This window comes from Lissotriton vulgaris, chromosome 11, assembly GCF_964263255.1.
Source record: "Lissotriton vulgaris chromosome 11, aLisVul1.2, whole genome shotgun sequence".
Lineage (NCBI taxonomy): Eukaryota > Metazoa > Chordata > Amphibia > Caudata > Salamandridae > Lissotriton > Lissotriton vulgaris.
Window position 1 is genome coordinate 153,547,668 of NC_141699.1, and position 25,365 is coordinate 153,573,032.

The window sequence follows — 25,365 nt, forward strand, 5'->3', positions numbered from 1 at the left end:
AAAACAATACAATAATAAAAAAAAGTCATTTATAAGACCAATAGGTCAAACTTTCCTAATGCGAGACCTATTGCATTTCCAATGCTTGTTTTCTTTTGTCAGCACTTTAACAGAGGTATGAATTGTGAAAAGATAATATAGTCACATATTCATACAAGATTCATTCTGCTACTGGATGTGTATGCTACAAAGTCCTACACTCAATAATGAGCATATTGTGTGCATTATTATTACTTAGTAATCATTTTTCTACTAGTTACAGTTTTTTTTACAAGTTGGTTTTTCACAAAGGACATATAGAATTATATGTATTTTTAATGGTGGAAGATAAAGGCTGTCACATCATCTTGCACATTCCTTTATTAGTAATAGTTACATAACATTTTAAGTATTAACTTCACTTCAACATTGAGATGACATGTAATCTGTTAATCCATGGCCAGCGTTCTTAGAATCCTCTGGAGATCCACCAATTTAATGTAAAAGTTGGTTTGATCCCGCTTAATCTTATCTTGGGGCCATAAGAGCTGAGAGGTTCATGTGTGAAAAGGAAAAAATGGTAATTGTTACATTCATTAGGGTTTGAAGGGAGAACAATTTTTAAACATCTCACAAAGCTAGATCCTAACCTTTATGAGGAGCTGGATGAATATTAATTGGTAGTAAAAAAATTGGAAGTGTTTTTTGATGTCATGCCCAGTCTAGTAGTGGTAACACACACATTTTTCAAAAATTACAAGCTCAGCATGAAAGTGTGGACTCGTACATTACAGTACTCCGGAGACTGATTTCTGAGTGTCAGTTTGGGGAGTAAAGCAATCGGTTGGTCGGAGATCAATTTCTATGCAAGTTTGGCATAAAAGAATACAAAAAAGTTTATTATAACATAACGTGTATTTGTAAAGCGCACAATTACCCGTAGGTGTCCTGGCGCTGAATAACAGATGTTTATTGTTACCCAACTCAATGGTACTCATTTTATTGACCTCAGATGGATGAAAGGCTGAGTGGACCCGCGGGGATTTGAACCTGTACATGCCCCTGCAGTGGCTGCTTTAGTCCACTGAGCCACCAGACCCAGCCTTTTCAGTGGGTAATCTATCTTTGGATAAAACTATTTGTACAGCAAAGAGCATAGATACTTCATGTTTCAGCAAATGAGTTTGAAAAAAGTCACACTGAAATAGTGGGTACATATACGTAAAAAAAAAACAACTATGAGGGAAGGGAATAAAGGAAAATAGATCTTTTATTAGACAGAACAAATATGTTTTAGATATGTTTATGCTGCACACATGAAGTGGGAGAAAGGCTATAACCTGCAAAGAATATTGTACATTTAGATTATGCAGTAAGTTTGGACATTACGCCAAAGTGTGTCAGGGCAATAGGAGAGCTGCAGAGAGAGTTAATGCAGAGGAAGATAAAAATCAACCAAGAGTGACTGTTGAGTCGGTTCAAAGTGAACTTTATGGTGTTTATTGTTCAAGTAACTGGGGATATGCGTCAGTTTGTTGAAATGTATGTGAATGTTGTGGAAGACAAGGTGCTCAGTCTTATTGTAAACTTGGGTGCCAGAAAACTCATGATCCATAAAGAATAGTTTGAGGAAACGTGGAATGACAGACCACTTTAGCCTCCTGAGAGGTCTCTTATGAAGAAAGAAGTATAGAATTGAAGGGATTTTTTTAAAAGATGGTTTAGAGTTCAGAGGGAAGCAAATACAAGACAAAGCGTATGTTGCAGTAAGATGACTAAACATAGTTGGCTGGTTACACAAAGGGTTGTTTGGTATGGTGTTAAGACCAGGAACAGAGGACCATGTGTTGGTTATTCAAGAATGTGGTAATGTTGCGGAATCATTTTCCAAAAGTTGATGATGGATTAGGAAAGGTAGCTGGTTTTAAGCACAGGTTCAGGATCAAAGAAGATGCTATCCCTCTTAAACATACATTGAGAGGTGTAAGAGAAGATCTTGAGAAAGATTTAAATATGTTATGTGAACAAGGAGTAGTACAACTCATTGATTCTTCACTCTGGCTTTCTTCGTTGGTAGTGGCACGCAAGTGTACTTGTGAACCTAGGGTTTGTGTTGACCATATGAATGTAAACAAAGAGTTATGAGTTGACTTGCATCCCCTTCCTAAGCTTAATGAAATCTTGAACATGTTGAGTGGTTCATAGTGGTTTCCATGTTGGATCTAACAGCAGCCTACCAACAGGTTGAAATTGAACAATAATTGCATCTTTTCACTACAGTTAGGTCTCCCTTTGTTATTTATCACTATAGTAGGATGCCTTACGGCTTAACGTCAGCGGAATCTGTTTTTCCAAAAATCATTGATTTAATGCTCCGAGGCAAAAAGGGGTAATTATATTCCAAGACAATGTATTACTTTTTTGCACCTAGCCAAAAAGAACATGATAAGAGTGTTGACAAATGTATTAAGTGCAACAATATTTACACAAACAGTGATTGATTTACAAAAAAATACATAAAATTACACCAGCGATACACAGTTATTGCAGTTCCTCATTTTCCTCACAATAGACGTTTTTTTAAAGGGAACTGTAACCACATGGGAAAAATTAATTCTCCGAGGGGTGCATTTTGGATTGCCAACCCTCGCCGGAGAATTAGAATTTTCCAATTGCCCTTTGTGGAAAAAACAGATGAAAGTAGCCGACGCGTTTCTATTCCCTGTGGTAATTCACGGGATTGTCATCAGGGCATGAGGGCACGGTGTAACCTAGAAGTGAAATTAAATAGAAATGATTATCTAAAAAGTGGGGCGTCTCCTCTTCTCTACTTTTTTTGGGTATACCATTTTAGTCCAAAATATTGTACCTCAAGATGAAAATGTCACTTCAATGAAGATAAAGTGTTTTATCTCGCGTCACAGGACCTAAAATAATCAGGAGAGTGAGTATCTGTCATTTTGAGTATTTATGTTACAGTATAACTCTTGCTGTTAATACATTTGTCATGAGACTTACAATGGAAGTAAGAGGAGGGTACCGGGAAGATACTGTTGTTGATTGTCAACCGGCAAGGGGTCCGTCAAAGTTAGAATTATGCCACAAGGCGAGATTCATTTACAGCACTGCCAGGACGGAAAAGGGAGTAAATAAGCGCTTACTATAGCAGCTCCTTAGTAAAGAACACCTTTCAATGAACCTTAGAATCACAACACTTACTTTAGGGCGGATCAATTGACAGCCATGTTTGATGAAACAGCTTTGTTGTTAGATTGCATATGTCATATTTCTAAACGAAAAACAAAATGCGGTTAATGTGTTTGTTCATTTCCTGCTTACTCGCAGTCTATTGTAAGAAAGTTCAATGTGGGCAATTTACTTACTGTAAGTGATATCTTTTTTCTTCGACAGTGACTCGTCCCTCAGTGAGATTGCTTTGAAACTGATTATCGGTGTTAGACACCAATAGGCCGTCACGTGGTTTCAATTATCGTGCCCGCGATAATTCAAAGCATATGGGTTGCAGTTGCGCGCGCACCACTCGTTGTGCGTGCGAGAGCAGCTAGTTTTATATAGTGCTTGCATGGCCTATAGGCATCAGAGCGCTTTACAGCAATGCAGAAGGTATCAATGTCGGTGAAATATCCCGGTTTTTGGATTAGTAACTCTACCCCCTTTCAATGGGTTGGTTCTGCAAGTGAAGATGGGGGTGTCTGGGTCCACTCGGCGCAGAATGTCCAGGGTCGCCCCCCGACGTCTGGCACGAGAGCTGGGCTCGGGGCTGATAATAACTTTATGAGGAGCGGCTCAGACTGTCTGGTGCACTCGGACGTTCCCACGTAACCTCTGTGCCCCGCGGGCAAAGATGCCTCAGAAACCTTTGACCCTGCTCGCATGCAGGTCACTCCCCACGCCATCACACGGCCGCCAGCTGCCTCGTGTCCTGCTTCCTGCGCCTGCTGGTTCCCGCCGTTTTCGATCTTTTCCCTCCGCTGCGTCCCTGCGGCCCCGCCCCCGCTCCCCATTGGCCACCCCGCTCCTGCCTCCCAGCTGCTCCTCCCTCCCTATCCCCCTCTTAAGGGGGCCGCGCAGTGGCGTAGGAGCGACCTTTGACCCTGCTCGCAGGCAAGTCACTCCCCACGCCATCACACGGCCGCCTGCTGCCTTGTGTCCTGCTTCCTGCCGCCTGCTGGTCCCGCCGTTTCCCGATCCTTTCCAGCCGCTTCCAGATCCTTTCCCGCCGCTGCGTCCCTACGGCCCGCCCCCCCTGCTCGCCATTGGCCACCCGCTCCCGCCTCCCAGCTGCTCCTCCCTCCCGAAGGTAAGCCCGCCTGCGCCCATCCGCACCTGGGCCGCGCCCAGCGTCAGAACCTCAGGACCCTGCGAATGCCACAACACCAGACTCCGCTACGACGCCAGCACCCTCCACGCTTTCAACGCCGGCCGAAACCACACCTGCTTCCAAGCTGCCCCGAAACGGACTCACGGACCTTTCTCCTTCCATACCTGCAGCTTCACCTGCGACAGAAACACCAAACGCCCAAGGACTGGACCCAACACCTTCGCTGCATACTCCTCAACACCCGCTCCACACGCGAACACGCCGTCAAGCTCTGGGATCTACTCGACACCTCTGCCCCAGACATGGCCTTCCTGACCGAGACCTGGTGGAATGACTCCTCGGCGCCCGACATAGCCATAGCCATCCAGGACAGCTACAAGATCACCCGCGGGGATCGCGCCAACAGAATCAGAGGAGAAATACCAATCGTCCACAAGTCCAACCTCAAGGTCGCCACCCACGCAGATGACACCCTCAACACCGCCGAACACCTGCACTTCCGGATCCACACCGACCTCAACACCACCTTCAGAGGAACACTTATCGTCAGACCACCCGGACCCCGAGCTCAATTCAGAGACTCCATCGGACTCCATCCTCCATGGGGACCTGAATTTCCACCTCGAGAACAACAACGACGTCAACTTCACCACCCTGATCGACAACCTCGCCAACATCGGCCTCCGACAACTCGTCACCGCATCCGCCCACGCCGCTGGCCACACGCTGGACCCCATCTTCTCCACAGGCACCCACGTTGCCTTCGACCAAACTCCACTGTACCTACCACCACTGCATCCATTTCACCTTCAACAAACCAACCATGCACCACTGCGCCCAACAGCTACCTCGCCGCTGCTGGAGCAAAGTCACCGAAGACCAGCTGATCGCCACCCTCGCCCAAAACCCACCTACCGACCCTACCAACCCAGACATCGCAGCCGGCAACCTCAGACAGTGAATCGACGACTGCGTCAACACCCTCGCCCCACTCAAGAAACCCTGCAACAATCACACCAGCAAGAGAGCCACATGATTCACCGACGAGCTGCAGGCCTCCAAAAGTGCATGCCGGAAACTGGAGAAGATATGGCTCCACGAACGCACTCCGGACAACCACGCATCCCACAAGGACGCCACCCAAAGTCATCACCACCTCATCAGATTAGCCAAGAGATCCTCCTTCAAAGACCGCCTGGACAACAACACACACGACAACAAAGAGCTCTTCAGTATTGTAAAGGAACTCTCCAACCCCAGCCCAATGCCAACGACAACGACATACCGCCCTCACAAGAACTGTGCGACTCACTAGCCACCTTCTTCCACCGCAAGATCGCTGACATCCATGACAGCTTCAACACCATGACCGTCTCTACTACGCCAGACCCCACCTCCCCTGTGACCACCACCAGCACTAACCGCCTGACCTCCTGGTCCAATGTCAACGACGACGAGACACGCAAGGTCATGAACTTCATCCACTCAGGATCTCCGTCAGACCCGTGCCCACACCGCGTATTCAACAAAGCAGACGCTGCCATCGCACCCCAACTATGGAAGGTCATCAACATCTCCTTCGAAACAGCGACATTCCCGGAAAGCTGGAAACATGCCGAAATCAACGCCCTCCTCGAGAAGCCCAGGGCGGACCCCAAGAACTTCCGGCCCATCTCCCTGATCCCGTTCCCGGCGAAGATCATCGAGAAAATCGTCAACATGCAGCTGGCCCGCCACCTGGAAGACAACAACATCTTAGACCCATCCCAGTCTGGATTCAGACACAATCCCAGCACCGAGACAGCCCTCATCGCCGCCACAGACGACATCAGGCGCCAACTAGACAACGGCGAAAGATCAGCCCTCATCCTCCTGGACCTGTCAGCCGCCTTCGACACGGTCTGCCATTGCACTCTAAAGACACGCCTCTTAGAAGCTGGAATCCAAGAGAAGGCCCTTGACTGGACCACGTCCTTCCTCTCCGGCAGAACCCAGAGCGTCCGACTCCCGCCCTTCCGATCCGAGGCCACCGATATCATCTGCGGCGTCCCCAGGGCTCAGCCGACGCTGTTCAACGTCTACATGGCCCCCTCGCACAAGTGGCCCACCAGCATGACCTCAACATCATCTCCTACGCCGACGATACCCAGCTCATCCTCTCCCTCACCAAAGACCCGCACACCGCCAAAACCAACTCCCATGAGGGAATGAAGGCCGTCGCCGACTGGATGAGGAACAGCCGTCTGAAGCTGAACTCGGACAAGACGGAGATACTCATCCTTGGACCCACCCCCTCAGCCTGGGACGACTCCTGGTGGCTGACCACACTGGGAACAGCACCGACACCCACCGACCATGCGCGGAACCTGGGATTCATCCTCAACTCCTCCCTCTCTATGTCTAAACATGTCGGCGCCATCTCCTCCTCCTTCTACAACACCCTCTGCATGCTCTGCAGGATCTACAAGTGGATCCCGACTGAAAGAAGAACAGTGACACAAGCACTCGTCAGCAGCGGACTGGACTACGGCAACACACTCTATGCAGGAATCCCAGCCAAAAGCATACGACGACTACAACGCAACCAAAACGCCTCCGCCCGACTGATCGTCAACGTCCCCCGCCGCAGCCACATCACCCCCCACCTGACAGACCTACAATGGCTCCCCGTCGACAAGAGGATCACCTTCAAGCTCCTCACCCACGCACACAAAGCACTCCACAACGCCGGACCAGCCTACCTTAACAGCAGACTCAGCTTCTACACCCCCACCCGCCAGATCCGCTCCTTCAGCCTCTCCCTCGCTGCTGTCCCCGCATCCAACGATCAACCTCCGGCGGCAGAGCCTTCTCCAACCTCGCCGCCAAGACCTGGAACACCCTCCCTACCTACCTACGGCAGACCCAGTACCTGCTCGCCTTCAGAAGACTCCTCAAGACCTGGCTCTTCGAGCAGTAGCGGCACCCCCTCCCCGCAGCGCCTTGAGACCCTCACGGGTAAGTAGCGCGCTTTACAAGTACTCTGATTGATTGATTGATTGAGAAATGAACTGCGCGCCGGTTGTTTTCTCCTAAACGTGACTGGGGTTATTGCTAAGCTACAAGCCGAGCCGAGCTCACTGGTTAGAGCAGGCAGACCCTGAAGCAGAGGTCAGACCCGGGACCAGGGTTCGATTCCCGACACGGCAGGGTGTTGAGCTCAAATGTCCACGGACTTGATAATTCTCGCTTCGGTGCCTGACCTAATCATGGGTTCACACTCTGCAACTCTGGGCATTAAGCTTGCTTAATCTCCACAACGGCCCCCCGCGGCGGGATGCCTGGCTTTCACCTTGGGGATGCCCTTTAGGGGCTATCTCACAGGGAAAAACCAGGACGGGTTCCCAAGGCAAGCGCGGAGATACCCCTTCGGGGGTCGATTCTGCGCTATATAAGAAATGTAATAATAATAATAATAATAATGAAGATTCTGCTTCCAGGTGAATGCTGCGCATTTCATCACGGCGCTCTTAATATCGGCTCACCGATGAGGTCGGGTTATCATGTGTGACCTCGGTTTGTGCTCCTGGCGTGCAGAAGTTAGAAGAATTGCAGCGTTTCTTAACGTGGCACTTTTAATCTATAGGAGTTGGTAACAATGTGCTACCAGAAAATGACTATTGATGGAGGCCGTATGACCCTGGGATGTTGCGATTTGCGTGCCTTACGTGCCACTCACTGTTGTTAGCAGGGCTTTTAGTGGGCCGGGTCTCGCCGCTGCTGAGTACCAGCAGTTTTTAAAAGGGAACCTTGAAATGGGTCTCTATCGGGCTCTGTTTTGTGCCATGGCACATGTGGTCTGTGTTTTTTTCCGGACTGCACTGACAGCAGGCACATCCATGTGCGCTGCTCACTTCTCACTAGTGGAGAAGTTACGGCATGACTTCATGCAAGGTGAGCCTTTTAGGGAAAGGGAAATCCTTTAAAGAGAGTCATTTTCTCTCTGGATTCCCCTTCTCCTTTTGAAACGCAGGAGCAGCAACATTGTCGTGGTGTCACCAGGGCTTCAAGTGGAAGCATTTTTAATATTATATACATAGTTGCTGCCTATTTATCTTATACCACAAACCACAATTGACAAAGCCAATAGTCCTGACTTGCTGTAGGTATGATGTTACTTGTTGTATCATATATCTGGATGCAATGATAGAAACAGCTAAATACAAGTCGGGTGGCACACTATGCTAAGCACAGATTTTTAGTTTATGTGTTTTAAGCCACGCCCTTAATAACATTGGACACGCCCCATAGTTTTTCATCCCACTTAAAGCCCTGATTGTTAGGCTGTCATGCTGCAGGCTTAAAGAGGAAATTAGGCGTAGCAGCACGTGCAGTGTTCGGAGGCGCAGAGCGGTGTGTAGGGCAGCGCAGGGGAGGGGCCCAATCCTTCAAGGGGGAAGAGCCTTTCAGAGGGGCCATATTGAGCTGAAGTATTGGCATATTTGAGAGATATTGTTGACTCGGGCCCCTTACTACATTCTGTAGGCGGGCCACATCATTTTGTGTTACGTCATTGTCTTAGTCCTGTGCCTGTGTAGCGGTTGAAGTGCCTAGAAAAAGTGAGGGAGCTGTGATGCGGAGCCAACCCTAGGTAGGGTCACTGAGCGTGCGTAAGTTGTCAGATGCATATTTAAAAGAGCAAAATATTCTTTAAATTTACTGTTGGACTTTCACCTTGAGGTATAAATATAATACATACTCCTTAAATGAAAACAAATCCAAGTTAAACCAATCTTCTTAGTACAGGTAACCCATTTCCTTCTCTTCACCCTGACGCAACTCATGGTCATTGTTAGCCCTGCAGGAACGGTCATTCTTTAGCAAAAACTTTGGGGGGACGCTGTCCCCCACAGATCCCACTGACTTTGACCTGTTTGCTCGAGCTATAGCTCCTCAAGCTTTACAGGGGTCGATAAACCACTCTGGGCATTTTAGTTTATTCATTTGCTTTTGAAAGTCCACGGACATTTCTTTTTTTTTTTATTTAAACAATTTTTTATCAGAAAAGAAATTTTGTGTTATACAATACAGAGAAAGAGAAGGCAATGTAGGACATTGTTATTGTGCTGTTGCAGTTACATTTGACTTACACAACATATGTTAAGGCATCAAAAAAAAAAAAACGAAAATAACTATTCGTGGCCCATGGCTTTACTAGAGTGGAGACATATTATATTGCATTACCTTCGAGCAAGGAAAAAGAAAAGGTAGAAAAAAAAGGATGAGAGATAGGAAAGTGGTATTTAGTTAATACCAAGGTCCCCTAGTTTTGTGTTGGGAGGTGGATAGATACAATATTTGGAGATGTGCATACTGCCTAAGGCGGCTTATGAGATCCAAGGATGCTGTCTAGTGTGTGCCACATCTCTCCTTTTGAGTGCATCTCGGGGGGTATTTTAAAGTTATGTGGTCCGCCCCCCTTAGGAAAGTTATCCAGTTGAACCATGTCTTGAAAGTGGCTTTCCTTGTATCTTTTCAGTTGGAAAGAATTGTTTATACCGCAGCTGTGAATAGTAGGTCTAACAGATGGCTATCATCTTGTGACTGGAGTTCTGGCTCCATGAACGCCGTGACTACACTATGGAAGTGTATAGGTGGTGAGTATCCTAGGATGTTTTGTATGAAATCCCTGACTTTCTCCCAAAAGGTCCTAACTCAGGGGCAGTCAAAAATGAGGTGTGCCAAGTCTCCCTTCTGTTCATGGCAGTTCCAACAAAGGTCATTATTATGGAGACCGACTGTTGCTAGGCGTGCTGAGGTTCAGTAGGTTTTGTGGAGGAGCCAGTATTTTGTCTGGGCTAGGGTTGGTGTGAATTTGTTCTTTGACGCAGATGTCCATAGCCGTTGCTTTACAGTCTCGCTAAAAGGGCTGTTACGCTGAGTTTCCCAGTAATTGATTGTTTTGTTATTTAATCTTGATGTGCTTGGGCTCAGGAGTTTGTACAAGTGCGATGTTTGGTGACCGATTTTGTTTAGATTAGTCATGTATTCGAGGATTGACGGGACTTCTCTGCTAAGGTCTTCTCTTGTGAGGGCCGCCCTGATTTTTAGGAAGCTGTAGAATTCTATATCTGGGAGGTTATGTTTTTGTTTTAGGTAGGTGAAGGTTAGTGGGGTATTATTCTCTTCTAGCAGGCTCGGGATGGAGATTCCCTTATTCGACCATGAGTTAAAGCTAAGTGTTTTATCCCTGTATTTTATTTTGGTGTTTGTCCAGAGTGATTCCCATTTCGTTTTCCTAATACTCTTCTCTACTTTAAGTAAGGCATTCTTAGTGTTTTAGAGTTTATGTTTTTAGCCTTGGGGTGTTTGTTTGCTGTGAGTAGGGCTAAGGGGTCTAGGCCGTTTAGCATTGCTCTCTACCTCAAACCATACCGGCGTGTAATTCTGCTGTGGTGTCAGCCAGTGTATCCCCTGTCTAGCTAAGCATGCTGTCTGGAAAGTCTTGTAGTTGGTTAAATTAAGTCCGCCCAGGTTTTTATTAAGCCTTAGTTTCTGTAGACTTATTCTGGCATTCTTGTCCCTCCAGAGGAATTTGTTTATTAATATGTCTAATTTCTTGTGGAAATCTTCCGTAAGTGTAAGTAGGAGCATGCTGAGCAGGTAGTTGACCATGGGTGTTAGCATCATTTTTATTGTTTCTACTCTACCCCACCAGCTAACGTATTTTGGTGACCATGAATCGGTTCTATTCTTTAACTTGTCCAGCAGTGTTTTTTCATTCTGGTCAAGTGTCGATTTTAGGTCTCTCCCGAAGTAGATACTCAGATATTTTATATAACCTTTCTGCCAGGCCAATCCCGAGTTACCTAAAACACCTTTTGTTGTGTGGACGTTTCATAACATAGCTGTGTACACATGGAATAATCAGCATACCATCTGCATTCATTTAATAACTTTTAGTTCCAGAATGTTGAGCTAACAATGATTATTAGGAAAGGAGTTTACTGTTTTTGCTGTGCATGACACCTCAGCACATTTTATTAATATGTTTTTTTAATTTTATGTATTTATCAGGTGTGCGCCACAAATTGAATTGCCTCCAATGGTGGAGGGGCGTTAGAGCATCCTGGCTCTGATGTCTGCATCTTTGTCCGGGGGTACCTGTAAGGCCCATGGCTGTCACATTTCGATTAAATGGAGTTCATGTACTGGTTATGTAAGGACAGAGACATTTTCCCTGCACACCAGCACCTTTGTGAGATTGGCTCGCACAAACCTTGGGAATTGAAAAGAAAGTCTGTCTTTGAAGAGAATGGGAGGGAAGTCTGTCTGGCAACTGTACTGCACGTTCAACAAACAAGAAAGAATCTGAATCTCAGCATCACATGTAATTGGCGGAGCTACTGGGATCTCCGTGATGAGCAGTGCTTAATTTGAGCATGTGGCTGCAGGTAGCGCCCACCGGCATATACTTTTGGGGACCAGCACTTATTTTTGATCAAGTAACTTTGATCAAGAGAGCGAATAATTGAGAGGAGGAGCTACGACACCAACCAAGATGGCCGCATAGTCTCCCGGCTCCGCTGACCTCCGTCCTACGCTCTACTATCCTGCCACCTATCCTGATTTCCTGCCCCGGATCCGTGTGTGTGACCCGCTTTGCACTCCGATGATGTGATCCCGGAGTTTCTCCGACATCGTGGAGCGGAGTAACGTCGAGGACCGATTTGAGGCCTAACCCAGCCGAGAAGCCGGGGTCTCGAGTGCTGGCCTAGCCGGGTCTGAGTTGAACAACAACGGACTGTTGAATGTGGTTGGGTCCGGTCTCTGGAACATTCGGAATTTTGGTATTGCTCTGCTACCGTCTGCTGCCTGGTGCACTATAGGACGTGAGGTGACGAGTGACGCACGGTGCTGTGTTGCGGGGGTCCCGGACTGGGGGTCCGGCATCCATATCGCCGGTGCCCCTTGGGTTGGAATCTCACTACGCGCTACTGCACGCTAACAGTCTGCCCCTCATGGCTCATTCCTGCTCTGCCTAATTTCCCCCGGAGAAGGCGCCTCTCCGTGGGGACCACCATGCCTGAGGAAAACTGGAGGCTGACGGAGCAGGATCAAAGTGGCCCGTCATTGCGGACGGTGCTGGAAGCCCTTGTGGCACTTCAGGAGACTGTTAAAGCTCAGACCTGCAGTCTGTTGTTGGCGGCGGATGTAATCAAAGGATTGAGACCGGATCCTGACTTGACGCCCGAGACCCGACGGCCAGCTCGCCTTTCGATTGACGCCCCGGTGGCGTACTTAAACCTGGCGCTGGAAGCTGTATTTGCCCCTATCGCAGTGGAGCTGCCCGAAAGTACTGTGCTTGGTGACTCAATTAATCCGTTGGAATCCCCGGTGTTGCAACTGTCGAAACATTTACATACTGTCCCCACTTCGGTTCCTTTCAATCGGTACTGTGAACTGTTTTGGACTGTGTCGACCCCCCTCCCCAGTCGGTCTATCAAGATGGCGAATGGGATAAAGCCTGGCTTCGGAGACGGGGAGGGGCATCTTTGGTACCAGCCGACTAAATTGGGACCTGCTGTTCTTTTTTCATCTGTGGACCCCTGTTCTGCCAACTTCTGTGTACCATTCGACATTTTGAGGACAGGGCTTTCTTCCACTTACGGACTCAGCGAATTTCATCGACGGGGCCAAGGCTGAGATTGTTGTCTGGGTTGTTCATTGTGGTATTATAGTTAACGGGATTGTTTTATTGAACTAACGGAGTCCGGGGCGGGGTTGGTTAGGACGGGGGCGAGAGACCGGGAGTGCGTTGATTAAAGCCCTCCTCTGTTTCCCCTCTTCGGGTGGGGTTTAATTTCTTTCCCTTTTTTCCCTGTTTCTTCTATATTTCGGGTTTCGGTTCTTGGGCGACAGGCACGCTGCTAGGGGGGTAGGCCGTAGTCATCTGCAGGGGTGCAGGGTGGGGGGCTGGGGGATGTGAGTTTTGTTTTTTCTTTGTTTCTATGGCCTTTTTTCTCTTCTTATCTTTCTTTGGCCTTTTCTTTTCCTTTTTCCGGGTCAGTGTAGTGGGTTCATTGTTTGGTCCATCTCTGCTTTCACATCTGTGCCTTAACTCTCGCGATGTTTCGGGGCCATGGGGCGGGCATCAATGTTGGCACAAACTGTAATAGTTTGCTTGTTTATCCGGGAGTCGTCTGCTCACACGCCACTGACCTACATGAAAACGAATTAACTGTGGACACACGGCTATTTCGCTCGCCCCCACTTCATAGCTTGAGATATTGTATGGCACCTGATCCTTCTATCCTATATTATAAAATGAAACCTCTTGTATCCTGTTTTCAAATTGATATAACTTCCAACCAGTACGCATTGTGGATGTAACGACTATGCTCCCCGGGAGGCTGGGTCTGAAGTTTTGATCGTAGTATTGTGTTGCACTTGCTTAGCGGCCAGCCCTGGGGGTTGTAGGCCCGTGTTTGTATCTGGTTGAAAATTTCAAATAAAGGTTTCCCAAAAAAAAAAAAAAAAGAGAGCGAATAATTAAAAAGGGGGAGGTGGGTTGGGGGTAGGAGATAAAGAAAGATAAAAACCAGCATAAAAGAGAGACAAGCATTTATAATGCAATAGTTCTCGCATTATTAAAGTTTGAGCTATTGGTGTTGAATTCTTTAGCAACGCCAATAGCTCAAACTTTAATAATGCGAGACCTATTGCATTGTAAATGCTTGTTATGATTAAAGTGGCATCAGTTTAAGCGTGATCTCTTTCTAATTGAGTTATAGAAATTATCGTGCGTGTACTGAAACCATGGATGTCAACTGTCAAATATATACCTGATTACATTTATACTGATACCAAGAAAGATGGTTTTAGTATACAAACCATAACTCCCATAGTTCATCCGTAAGGTCACACTTAAGTTGATGTTATTTCATCAACATAGTCGCTGAAACTCATATGAATGTATTTTATTCGATGCCAACATCCGTGGTTTCAGTACACGCACGATAATGTCTATAACTAATTAAGAAGGAGGTCACGCTTAAACTGATGCCATTTTGCCACTTTAAACATAAAAACTACAATTCCCATAATCCAGTTGTTAAGAGACTCAACACACTTCCTGTTTATACAGAATTTAGGTTTACCTAACACCGATAATCAGTTTCAAAGCAATATCAATGCAGGACGAGTCACTGTCGGAGTTAAAAGATACCACTTACAGTAAGTGAATCGCCCACTTTGAACTTTCTTATAATAGATTGTGAGTAAGTAGGAAATTAACAAACGCATTAACCGGATTTTGTTTTTCATTTAGAAATATGGCATATGCAATCTAACAACAAAACTGTTTAATCAAACATGGCTGTCAATTGATACGCCCTAAAGTAAGTGTTGTGTGATTCTAAGGTTCATTTAAAGGTGTTCTTCACTAAGGAGCTGCCATAGTAAGCGCTTATTTACTCCCTTTTCCGTCCTGGCAGTGCTGTAAATGAAATGCGCCTTGTGGCATAATTTTAACTTTGACGGACCCCTTGCCGGTGGACGAACAACAGCAGTAGTAACTTCCCAGTGCCCGCCGCTGACTTCCATTGTAAGTCTCATGACAAATGTATTAACAGCACGAGTTATATTGTAACATAAATACTCAAAATGACAGGTACTCTCCTGATTATTTTAGGTCATGCGACGCGAGACAAAACACCTTATCTTCATTGAAGTGACATTTTCAATTTCAGGTACAATATTTTGGACTAAAATGGTATACCCAAAAAAAGTAGAGAAGAGGAGTCGCCCCACTTTTTAGATAATCATTTTTATTTAATTTCACTTCTAGGTTACACCGTGCCCTCATGCCCTGATGACAATCCCGTGAATTACCGCAGGGAATAGAAATGCGTCGGCTACTTTCATCAATTGGAGAATTCGAAATCACCGGCGAGGGTGGGCAATCCAAAATGCACCCCTCGGAGAATTAATTTTTCCCATGTGGTTACAGTTTCCTTTAAAAAACGCCTATTGTGAGGAATAGAAAAGGAGGAACTGCCAATAACTGTGTATCGCTGGTGTAATTTTATGTACTTTGTAAATCAATCTCTGTTTATGTAAATATTGTTGCACTTTTACGTTTGTCCATTAACACATTGTTGATGTATGCCAATCACAAGCCATGTATTCAATATGTATTGTATCTCAGACATGAATCAAATGTCTATACTCAAAATGTTTGAATTTAATATGAAAGAAATGTAATTCTTACATTGAAAGCATATGAACCTCATTGGTCATTGTTTTTTTCCACCTAAATAAATAGCAGTAAAACAGATAACCAGGTACCCTCCCCCTTTTTTGTATTATTGATTATACGTCCAGACCTGGTATGCTGAGGACGAGAACACCCTTCTGGATACACTATTTGTAGCTATAGCATTTCAGAGATATAACGTTCTTCTGTTGTATTTTAGAGGGATGTTTTTTTTCTCAAGCTTGGATAAGTTTCTGGTTAAGCAGTGTGCCTTCGCTGCGCCTACGCCTTTTATAGGGTTGCTCGGAAGCCAAAAACATCAGCCACATATGACAGATTTGAAGGCATGTTGGTGTCTTCTGGATGTTATTCCGAAAATATTCATGGATGTTTTTTTTCAATTCTGATTTTAAAACAAGATCTCTAATTACAGTTGGATGAAATATCCAACACCTATGTGGGCAGTTATGATATCCTCTAATAGGGAGTGGTCTATGGGTGTGTGGTTAAAAATTGAGATTGGGTGGGTTTCTGTTTTATAGACTAAGATATGAGGATATTACCAATGGGAATGTAATCTATTCTATAGTATGATCTGTGTATATGCAAAAAAACGGCCTGGTCCATTTAATGCTCTTGCCAGGAATCTCTCACACCGATATGCTTCAAAAATTGCTTCAGGTTCTTGGAGAAAGCTTCCGAATGGGGTGATACAGATCCTTATCGAAATATGACTCCCATACATACTTAAAATCCCCTGTAGGTATGTGCTCTCTGGAGGCAAAGTGGCTTAACTTGTTGAGGAAAGTGCAGAGAAAGGCATCTTGTCTAGAGTTTGGAGCATACACCGTGGCTAAAGAGATCAGTCTACCCTGTATAAGGTCCAGGAACCTAAAAAAATCTACTCGACCTAACTGAAATGCACTTGACCTCTGTCTGTGAAAGCAAGCAAATGTGACAAGTTAACAATATTTAAAGGCATTATTGCTCATTTACTTTGTGAGCAATAAAGATGCCTTTAAATCTTGCTCTCTTGTCACATTTCCTCTGCTTTCAGAGACAGAGGTCAAAAGTCAGTTTAAATTTCCTACTCGCCAGAAAAAGGCGAGTAAGACGTAAAAATAGCTCGCCCTAATTAAATCTGGCTCGGAAATGCGAGCGGGCGAGTGGATTTTTTTGAGTCCTGGAGTCGACAGTGGTCGGCTGGTGACCTTAAAAAGTGGTGCAGTGTAATTGTTGGATCAAATTCCAGTGAATAAGGGAGCGCAACTCGGGCACTGTCAGAGCATAGTAATGCCACGATCCGTTCGCCTGAGAAGAGCCAACCCAGGAACACTGCTCAGGCAATTATGGCGAACCCCCTGGGGGCCAAAACCTTCTAAAGGGTTTCCACAATTAAAGAAGATTTTTGAAAAGGGAAATATGGGCCTTCAATAGATCTAAACAAGATGTGTTGTGGGCCCAACTGCTATATGCCTCAAAGTCAAATGATTCAAAAAAATTCTGCAAACTTATTAATAATATTGAAAAATGCCCAAGGGCAGCCTACAAGGCAAATATAAGTGAGGGCCACTGGATCGAACTCTTGAAGTCCCACTTTAAAGGAAGTATCCATGATACCGCCAGTTCAGATCAGCTCCAGGAGTACAGCTGGAACACCAACTGCTTGGCACATCTATCATATACACCCGCAGAGATAACCAAGATTATGAAAAAACCTCTGTCCCACTGCGCCCCTAGTCCAAATGGGATACCACAAGCGCTCTTCCATGGACACACTATCAGCCTGGTGCGCGATGGAGCGAGCATTCCGCTCCCTCGCACCAAGGGCCACTCCAGGTGCACCACATCGACCCATTATCGCCAGGATCCTCAATTTCAGGGACAGAGACTTGATCCTACGGCAGGCCCACATCCAGAACCCCCTACCCTTCCAAAACCACACTATTATGATATTCCCAGACTATACACCGGAAACCCAAACCCAAAGACATTCATACAGAGAAGCCTAACAAAAATTGCGCACCCTTAACCTGCAGTACAGACTACTCTTCCCAGGTCGGCTACGTGTGATCTTCCAGGACAAAACCTATTTCTTTGATACCCCAGAAGCAGCCTTGACCTGGCTGACTGAAGAACGTCCTCTTCGATTAAAAAACGTGGCTCTTGCCCCAGAGGCCCAGACCACCTCCGCCGACAACTCCACTCCAGGAAGGAGACAAACACACTCCTGCAAAAGTTGGAAAACAGGCAGAGCCAGGACAGGCTCGCCGACAGCCGGGGCCCTGGCCCCCCCAATGCTGGGAACTGTCTTCTGGATTCTGCCCTCCTCAGCGGCCCGGCTCACGAGACATTTCACCCACACGAAACAACTCTACCTAGACTCTGGGCATCGTTTCCACGGACTCGAGCCTCTCCCGCAGCCCAGCACTCCTCGACAGACGAACCCCAAGGACTTTCACGAATGATGCCCGATGGACCGGGATAAACTCTTTGGGTGAAAACACAGCATACTGTGCCAATCAGATACTTTTGCTGATATGCGATCTTATCCTATAATGAGAGGGGTCCTCCGCATTACCTTGATTCTAAACGTTATAGTTTCGCTTTTTTCTTCCACAGTTATAGGGCGACAGATGCTTCTGTTCTTGCTCGAAGTTTAGGGTGGGGGTTGGGACAGTTGTCCCGGATTCACATTTAGTTCGACAATTCAAAATTCGCAGCATTTCAGCCTTGCATCAGCACAACATTACACTCCAATCGCACGCCAACCAGTGTTAATCATCTCCCAAACACTTCCACAGGATGGCTGTGGAAGTTCCCGGGATTCCATGAACTTCTCGCATCGACCATGACACGCACTCTGCATAAGGGAGACTCTCTCCCGGTAATGTCATTGAATGTCAACGGCCTGTTAGACAGAATCAAGCGAACTGCTGTTGTGCGGCATGCCCAAAGACGCACCTCGACATACTCCTGCTCCAGAAAACCCATCTCATGGGTAATATCTGTCCCTTCCTTGCAAGATACGGGTTCGATAGATGCTGGCATTCTGGCTTCGCGCAGAGTGGCGATCCTTCTGAGGCAGAGCTTGCCCTTCGTACCTACTCAAATCACCAGGGATCCCCACAGTCGCTTTATTGCCCTCTCCGAAACTGTAGGCGACAACGCCTTTAACGTCCTCTCCATCTGTATTCCCGTAGCCATGCATAACCAGACTTTAGGCCGCATTGGGGAGGTGCTTAGCTCCTTGCCACCCGGAACAACAGTGGTGGGGGGAGGGCTTCAACGCCGTCATGCAGCACAGGCTTGATACCACATGGCCCGCCTCTACCTCATGCACCCTACACACCAAGCAGCTGGCGAACTAGACCGAAGCCCTGGATATCTGTGACGTATGGAAGCTGTGAAACCCTGAAGAAACCCAGTACACCCACACCTCAGCCGCGCACCACACTCAGGCCTGCATCAACATGATGTTTATGCCGGCCCCCGAATGTTGCAAAGCCCTTCCCAGAGGCATCTCAGATAACTCACTTCTGCTCCTAGCCCTAGGTGACCCCCTTGATAAACTCCGTCCATTGTGGAGGATGAATGCATGGTTTCTCCAAAACGGAAAATTCAGAGAGGTAGTTGGAGCGAAACTTAAACAGTACTATCTCACTAATCCAGACTCCGTCTCTTCTCCGGGCAGATTGTGGGAGGCGGGAAAGGCAACCATCCGCGGATTCACCAAGGGCCACTTTAAAGCCCAGCAAGCAGCTCAGGATAACAGGCTTGCCCTCCTTGAGGCCCAAGCAACACGACTCGAAAGGAGTGCATCCGGAATGACAAGCGAGTCCCAATTGCACCAACTCACACTAGTAAGAGATGAAATGAAGCAGATCACACTAGATTTGGCAAAGCTACTATGGAGGTCCTCCATAGTCACATATATGGATGGGGTGATAAAAATGGGAGAATGCTGCATAGGTTAGTGTCATACCCCTTGGGGAACCGGATAATCCTGGAAATCCGAGATTCGGAAGGGATTTCCCACTGTTCTCCCCAAGAGATGGCCCAATCATTGGCTGACTACTATTCTGCTCTTTACGCGGCCCAGAAGCCAGAACTCTCACTATTAGATAGGATTACCGTAGAAAACCTCCACGTTCCTAAACCTAATGCAGTAGAATCGTCCGGAATGGAGGGCCCTATCAGATGCGAAGAAATACAAGACGATCTCTCATGGGTTGCAGCCGGGAAAACTCCTGGTCCAGACGGCTACCCACAAGAGTACTATTCCACATACTGTGACATACTTGTTCCCCACATTGCAGCCCTCTACACAGAAGCCATAAAAAAGGCTCATTCCCACTAGAGACTGACGTGGCCACAATAGTCATTATTCCCAAAACGCAGCCGCCCTCACCAGCCTGCTCCGACTACCGCCCCGTAGCCCTAATTAACATGGAGGTCAAAATTTACACCACAGTCCTGGCCCATCGTCTCAAGCCATACCTCAATGAGCTGGTCCACCCCGACCATTGTGGCTTCATCTGGTTCATGTCCTGTACTCCGAACCGAATGCTAGAGTGCTTGTCAATGAAGCACTCTCAGACCTGTTCCCAATCAGGAGGGGGACGAGGCAGGGATGTCCCTTCTCGCCCTACCTTTTTGCCCTGGTGATAGAACCCCTGGCCAGCCTTATTCGTTCTGACGATCGGGTCCAGGGCTGGAAGTGGCAGGCTCTCATGAGGATAAAATTGCCTTATATGCGGACGATGTCCTACTCTTTTTCACAGGGCTTGTCCAATCTGGCCACAGATGCCTACAGATATTACATATCTTCAAACGAGCCTCCGGGCTACGTCTGAACTCTGCCAAATCAACCTTGGCATATATCTAGAGGGTGATTTGATTGGCAGTCTACCATCCCCATCAGACTACAATCATTTAAGTACTTGGGAATTTGAGACCCTGCTCCCAGAGCTGGCCTGGGTGCTTAATATCACCCCACTTGTCACAAAAGCCAAACAATTATTTGATATTTAACAATCTAGGCAACCATAAGAGACAATCAAAGAAAATGTAATAAATGGAAGGGAATTAAGCTACAAAATGTTTGTAAAGAAAACAATTTATTAAGAGTTAAAAATAACAATATCACATTCACAGATTTAATATGTACGTTAAAAGAGTGTAGTTTAAACACACTAGACTTAAAACAACAATCTATAAATCACATGGCATGAATCACAATGCAAATGAGAACATATATAAAGTTAAAAAACACTGGAAGTGGCAGATTGGTACTCTACGCGCGTTTCGGCGGCCAGCACCTTCTTCTGGAGTAGCCACAAAAAGTTTAAAAAGTTGTTGTAATGATGTAAGGAAAATACTTTTCTTTCTTAGTTTCTTTAGAGAGCGGTTCTAGCTGTCTGGTAACAAGAGTATGATATGTAGATATAGCGTGTAAAGCTCAATGGCGACGTCTAGTCAAGATAGGACATTAGTATTTTATTTCCTAGATGGACGGATTCCAAACAAGAAAATATCACGCTGTATGAAAAAAAGGTTAATAACTGACCCCGCCGGCCGGAACCTCTTATTCATTCAAGTGAAGGATATACTTGGTAATTTAAAATAGCGAGATCCTCCTGATGTGGATATATTTGGTAGAGCAAAACCCCTCTAATAAGGTGGTTCTTCTTCCAATTGAGATGATTAGTTAAAGGTTAAAATAACTCCCTGTCCAAAATGATTCAACAGGGCTCTCTACTTCCGGCGGCGGGACTCGAGGTTTGTGCAAGCGTGCACAAGCAGTCCTACTCTTTTTCACAGGGCTTGTCCAATCTGGCCACAGATGCCTACAGATATTACATATCTTCAAATGAGCCTCCGGGCCGGAACTCTGCCAAATCAACCTTGGCATATATCTAGAGGGTGATTTGATTGGCAGTCTACCATCCCCATCAGACTACAATCATTTAAGTACTTGGGAATTTGAGTCGCCCTGCTCCCAGAGCTGGCCTGGGTGCTTAATATCACCCCACTTGTCACAAAAGCCAAACAAGACCTCCAGAAGTGGCAAACCCTACTGCTCAACCCATTAGGTAGAGTAGCACTTTTTAAAAGGATGATTCTCCCCTGATTCCTCTATGTCATTCTGTAGCAGGATGGTGGTAACGGAGGCGTCCCAGAGTACCTGGTGGGTCGCTGACTCTACCTCCCCTCCTTCCCCTCAGACGGACTGGTCCAGCTAACGCTGCTTCCCAACACCGAAGAAAGAGAGGAGGGCGTCTTTAACTGGGCGTACGACGATGAAGACGAGACCACGCCCCCACAAGACGACAGAGGGTCCGGAATGGTCAAGAGTCCGGAAGCCCTCTACTCCGTGTGTGTCGTCACCCAGGAGGAAGCGGAGAGGAGCAAGGAGGTCGGGAGTGAAAGCGGAGGAGGCGAGGAGCTGAAGAAGGAGAGCGAAGAGAGCGGAGAAGACGGGAGAGAAGTTCGTGGAGGCGTGCCAGAATGCCAACGACCTGGTGAACCGCCGTGCCACACTCCCGAGGGAGGAGTGTGGCTTTCACAGGTACGGCGGTGTTTGGCAGGCTGGGTCGGTAGAAGGGGAGGAGGTCCTCTTGTTTGAGTATTGTAGATTTGTCAATAACCCTTCCATATCTTTCCCGCGCCATCCAACCCTCCCCTCCTCTCACACTTGTGCCGCACAATCCTGGAGCACTGTTTATATTTAGCACTGGTGTCCCCATTCACCCCCCGGTCTCCTCGTGGGCAACGTGTAGACTGATAGCGAAACTGACGGCCTCCCTCTGTTCCCTCTGTTGGGAACCCGAGGTCGCGGACCGGCGAAGAGGGCAAGAACATCCCGGCTGAAAAATAGAGCTGCTGCAATCACGGACCAAGCGGAGTTTGCGAGGGAGAGACTGACCTCCTGTAGCCGTAAAGCACTTCTAAAAATAAAACCTTCACTAACCAGACAAAGTCTCCAGTCTATCCCTAACCCCACGCTACACATTCAAAACACCCCATTCCATATTCCTCGGACCTGGTTTAAGGGGCTGGACAGTCTGATCACGAGGTTCCTCTAGAATGGTTTGCGGCCAAGCATTGGCTCTCTCTCGCTGCCATATTTCGCCCTGCGATGGAGGCCTGGGTATGACAAATTTATACTTATATTACCTAGGAACCTGTCTCCTAGCATTGCATGATTGGTTCAACGGGGGCTGGTCTGAACCTGCCAATAGGGCTGAGCTAAGGAATTTGGGACTCCCTCAAATCCAAACTATGATGTACGGGGGTCCCATCCCCAAGATCCTGCCCACAGTGACCCGCACAGTTCTGCTAGCCAGGCGTGCCTCCCTATGTCTCGCCCAATGGGGGGATAAGCTGACCCAGCAAACGCCCCTCTGGCAAGGCACATGGCTGCGAGAGGTGGGAAACCCGGAAAGATTGGTTGGGACCTTATTGGTATCTCACAACTCAGTGATATTTGGGTCAGCCTACATATCCGTATCTTCCCAGACCTTCAGACCCGACACTTGCTCCACCGTCACAGTTTTATAAGTATTTGCAGCTCCGCCACGCCCTTAACGTACACATAGCAACAGGCACGTCAGTTCCAGAGAACAGCCGGTTAGAAGCTCTTCACAATGGGCAACTGGGGGGGGGGGGGGGGGGGGGGGATCACGCATTTATCGCTCCTTAACTAACAATGCTCCCATCTCCCTGGACCCGCTGAGAACTAGATGGGAGACCTGGCTAGGTGCCCTGGAGGTAGATGACTGGAGGGATGCCCTGATAGCCCCCATCACCGTTTCAGCCAGACTTCGCTTGGTCCAACTGTACTACTTGCATATGTCCTATATTACCCCTGTCCGCCTACAGAGGGCGGGCCTACTGCCACACCCACCTTGTGCACGATGTGGGGATGAGCTCGCAGATTTTTTCCATATGGTATGGTCTTGTCAACGCATAGCTTTGTATTGGGAGTTACTGGAAATGGAGCTTGTGCTGTGCTGGGATGGGAGGTGCCACACAACCCCCTGAACATACTACTAGGTGTCACAGACGGGCTGGATGGGTGCAGAGTAGATAAATTATTCTTAGCCATCGCCCTTGTGATGGCCAAAAGAGACGGTGCAATGGATTGGAAGAATCCAGACCCGCCTACTATAGCTAAATGGCACAAGGTAGCAGACTGGTGTGCCACACAAGAACTGCCACTGTACGAGGCCAGGGGATGCCTGACCAAGCATCAGAAGGTTTGGGGCAAATGGTTGGGAATAGTGAGTTAGTCACCTTCCCCCGCCTTTTAGGTCAAGACCTATATATCTTTTAGAGGGCAGTGATACAACACTGTATACCAACATAAGAATGTTTTATTAGTCTAATGTTGTATGTAATTATGCTGCTGAATATGCTGTCCTGTTTGTATGCAGGTTCTACTAGTGTCTTTTCTAAAATCAATAAAATTGATTATAAAAAAAAGACAATATGCTAATTAAAAATGGAATGGTGGCATAAAGTTTCAGATGCCATTGTGGGAAAGTTACTTTAGGACTCACTTATATACAGTGTGTATGATGGTGGTCAAAGGAGATTTCAAATGTATAAATTATGCTGCTTTTAACCCCTTAAGCGCTGCAGTCGGCCAACGGCCGACGGCAACGCTACCTCCCTGGCCGACGGCAACGCTACCTCCCCAGTGCGGCCGTCGGCCATTGGCCGACGGCATTCCACCCGCGCACGGAAACGCCCGCACCGCGGCGGAAATACCGCCGCGGTTAACGGGTTAAAATGGAAACACTTTATAGAGAAAAAGGTAATTCTGTTGATATCAAAGTTAATCATCAAGACAGAATACTAAATTTTTGACGCCACCATACATCCTGCCACAAAGGTGGTAATGAGTGATTAAAGGCTTTAACACTGTTAGGGAATGGAAAGGGTACTTTCAATGTGGTAAACAAATTAATTAACAGTCGGTAGAGGCAGTTGAGCGCTAAAAGTACCAAGTGTGTAAATGAACAGAACGCGAAATGAACATGGAAGTTGTTTGCAGCGGCAAAGATGTGGAGCACACATGGCAAGCTCACAAACTCAGAAGGTCTATGTCCTTTAACACTTTTGGGTACTTGTCCTGTCCTTCTTTATGATGAAACAATTTGACCAACTAATATTTTTGAGCCATATAAAAAGAGGGATAACATGTCTCTCACAGTGTTCTTGTAAATGCTGTTTTTCATAAATAACTGCCTGGTGTCTGAACTAGTTGTAAAACACCCTAGTAGAGCTTGTTGGGTGTAAGGTTATCTGTGATTCAACATTGTTATCCAGGCAATTAAACCAGGTGTTGAAGTACCATTGGAAAGCGAATAGTTTAGGAGAGTGCACATAGCTGTGTTCTTGAATGTTTTACCCGACGTATGGCTTAGTCCAAGCTGGGTGTAGTTTAGGAGGAAGTATTGAATGGAAAGTTAGATTTTGCAGTACAGCAGTCAGGGTTTGCAGTCTGGTATGTGGAAAGTTGTGTTATTCACTAGTATCTTCACCCCATGTGCATTGTTTTATATCCTATTCATGCATATTCATCTGCAAAATGCATTCCGTTTATAAAGAGTAAGTTAAGCTTAGCAAATCAAAACCTTGACTGAAACAAATTGTTAAATTATGGCTATCTTTGCGCATAAGATTAAAATTACTTTATAAAATCCTCAAATTTACTGGAAAAAAAGAACCTGAATGTACCATTCTCAGTTACAATTTGCCAGTTGCACATAGCTATGCAAACCGTGAATCATGCTCCTGC

The 25,365-nt window shown here is 46.7% G+C and overlaps 1 protein-coding gene across 7 annotated transcripts in view; it reads left to right on the forward strand.

Annotated features, from left to right (window-relative positions):
- The window catches only part of KDM2B (lysine demethylase 2B), a 1,060,697-nt gene that overhangs the window by 25,482 nt on the left and 1,009,850 nt on the right, over positions 1-25,365 (forward strand). The gene's annotated exons all lie outside the window — the stretch shown is intronic.